This window comes from Polistes fuscatus, unplaced genomic scaffold (assembly GCF_010416935.1).
Source record: "Polistes fuscatus isolate 324 unplaced genomic scaffold, CU_Pfus_HIC Scaffold14, whole genome shotgun sequence".
Classification (NCBI taxonomy): Eukaryota; Metazoa; Arthropoda; class Insecta; order Hymenoptera; family Vespidae; genus Polistes; species Polistes fuscatus.
Genome location: NW_025113042.1, coordinates 1,875,821 through 1,879,266, shown reverse-complemented (window position 1 = coordinate 1,879,266; position 3,446 = coordinate 1,875,821).

The following is a 3,446-nucleotide window of genomic DNA, read 5'->3' as shown; positions in this document are numbered from 1 at the left end:
TTTATTGAAATTTTGATCAAAATCTTACTTCTAACATATTTTTTTCTTTTCAACAATTCAAATACGAACGTAAGTTAAAATCATGATTAGTTTAATAAACGTTACATTTACCGGAGACCTAAATCTGAAATTCGAATTCGAATATTTTCTCTTTTCTTTTGTTTATTTATTTTTTTTTTTTAAATCAATCTTATATTTATGCAGAGAACATAAATTCGATCTATAACAACGATATGATCATACGAAGTGACCTGATAAGACAAGGTTTACAAGTAACACGCGTTTTCTTTAAATTTGATATAATTTTTGAAATAAATTACGAATTGGTGACTTTGTTTATTGAAATTTTGATCAAAATCTACTTCTAACATATTTTTTCTTTTCAACAATTCAAATACGAACGTAAGTTAAAATTATGATTAGTTTAATAAACGTTACATTTACCGGAGACCTAAATCTGAAATTCGAATTCGAATATTTTCTCTTTTCTTGTGTTTATTTATTTTTTTTTTTTTAAATCAATCTTATATTTGCAGAGAACATAAATTCGATCTATAACAACGATAATGATCATTCGAAAGTGACCTGATAAGAACAAGGTTTACAAGTAACACGCGTTTTCTTTAAATTTGATATAATTTTTGAATAAATTACGAATTAGAGACATTGTTTATTGAAATGTTACTTCTAACCAATTTTTTTCTTTCCAACAATTCAAATACGAACTTAAGTTAAAATTATAATTAATTTAATAAACAAAATTCGTGATAAAAATGTTGTAGAATTTCACGTAAATGGATTTCTTTAAGGATATTTATCTCCTTTCACTTGTCGCAAATCATTTAGATATAGTCTGTAATAAAATATTATTTACTGTTATTTCCATTCCCTTTTTGACAATTACTCACAAAATGATTTGACAACTAGTTTATTTTATCTTTAACGAATCCCTTTTTTAAAACAGAGAATCAAACGATGAAGATGGAAATATTTATACGAAAGATCGATTCGAATGTCAGAATAAAGTAAACGATTGATCGAATAAACAATTTTAATGTCTATAGTCGTAGAATATAATATTCTTACATTAGTACGTGTGTGTGTGTGTGTGTGTGTTCTTCTTTACGTATTTTTTTTTTTCTCTACACATATATATTTTCTTTTGAATAAGACAAATCACGAAACGGTACATACTGAGGTCAGCAACGTAAATGATATGGTACATACATAAATCCATTTTACACACACACATACACAAATACACACATATACACGCGAAAGTTTCTCTTTTGCATCCATGCTCGAAGAGATGTCAAAAGATAATAATAAAGAAAGTAGATACATTAATTACGTGCGATAAAACGTAAGCTCGTGATGCAACTCGTAAACACGCGACAGCTTTGTTTGATCAATATTTCGGTCCCATCTAATGGTATTATTGTATATACAGGGTGTGATCCTGATAACGTGACGGATTTCAAAAATAATACTAGAATTATTTACTATAAAAAAAAAATGGTTACTTTATAATAAAAATAAGATAGTTGCCAACGAGAAGAATATAATGCAATACCGTAATTGATTTTTCGAAATATGAAAAAGGTCATGTTCAATTTTTATTAATGCCAAATTCTTGATAAAAGTGTTTTAACCTAATTCAAATTGTAAGATATATAATTTAATAATTATTGAAATGATTATTAAAGTACATATCTCTTGGTTTTATGATATGAGTCAACGCGAGTGTATTAACTTGACCTCGTTTACATCAATTGACCAAGTTAACAGTCATTTTTGTAAGTAACATTTGTTCATATAGGAAATAATTTTTACAATCATGTGTCACAAATAACATTTGTCCGGTTAACTAATCATTTATTTCAAGTTGTCGTGTTACAAGACATACACCGTGTATACACACATATACATATACAAACGCACAAATATATAATCAAAGTTTCATATTTTTCGTTACTAGCATACTAGGGGGATCTTCGTTATTGAATAAAACAATTAAAATCATTCATTCAAAAGTAATAATGTTAAACAAATAAAAAAATACATGGAATGATTATTAAAAAATACTTTTTCATGTAATTGATAATGCAAATATTGGTGGTAAAAAAAGGTAATAGAAAAAAATACGATTAAAAAATAGAAGAGACAAAGATAACGTACAGGGGGTAGGAGGAGGGGGGCAGGGGGACGCCCTTTATTTATTTCTTTGCCAAGATCGTGTCACTTGTTTTATTGAATTTTTATTATATTATTATTTATTATTTTTAATTATAATTATATTTTATATATAATTATATTATATAATATTATTTTTATTATTTTTATTATTTATTTAATTGTTTTATCCAATAAAACGATTAAAAAACATTCATTCAAAAGTAATAATGTTAAACAAATAAAAAAATACATGAAATGATTATTAAAAAATACTTTTTCATGTAATTGATAATGCAAATATTGGTGGTAAAAAAAGGTAATAGAAAAAAATACGATTAAAAAATAGAAGGGACAAAGATAACGTAGAGCGATTAGGGGTGGCAGGGGGGCAGGGGGGAGGCAAGGGGACGCCCTTTATTTATTTCTTTGCCAAGATCGAGTCACATTCCCAATAGCGGAGCTTACGTCACCACTTAGAAATCGATAGACTCTAATAGCAACCATCCGACAGCATACTCCCGACAAGACCCGATCAATAAAAGCTCGACGCTTTTACGCTCGCGCTTTTTCCATGTATCTTCCGTCTCCCTTTTTCTCTCATTTTCTCTCTCTTTCTTTCTTATCTTTCTATTAGAAAATACCTATTTATCAAAAGTATTGTTATTAAAATATCAAAAAGTAAATTATCCATTATTTTAACATCAACTGGAACATTCGAACTATCACAAATGCGTATTCAATCAATGATTCGACCTTGAATTGCTGCTTTGCTATAGTTATTAAATAATATCTGATTTTTGTCTAATATTTCATTTTTTAATAATAAATCTACACCTTGAAATCTTATTCAAACGATTTGAAATGCGTATTCAATCAATGATTCGACCTTGAATTGCTGGTTTGCTATAGTTATTAAATAATATCTGATTTTTGTGTTAAAAATTTAATTCTAATGTTTTATTTTTTAACAATAAATCTACCACTTGAAATCTTATTCAAACGATTTGAAATGCGTTCAATCAATGATTCGACCTTGAATTGCTGGTTTGCTATAGTTCCTAAATAATATCTGTGATTTTTGTTAAAAATTTAATACAAATGTTTATTTTTCTTAACACCAAACTTACCACGCTTGGTTCTGTAATTTAAAAAAAAAATTACGGTGAAAACGTATAAAAATATACAATATTCATTTCTAAATAAATGAAAATATTTTGTTCACTATATCCAATTGGAAATCTTATTCTATATTAAAATATATGTTTTGTTTT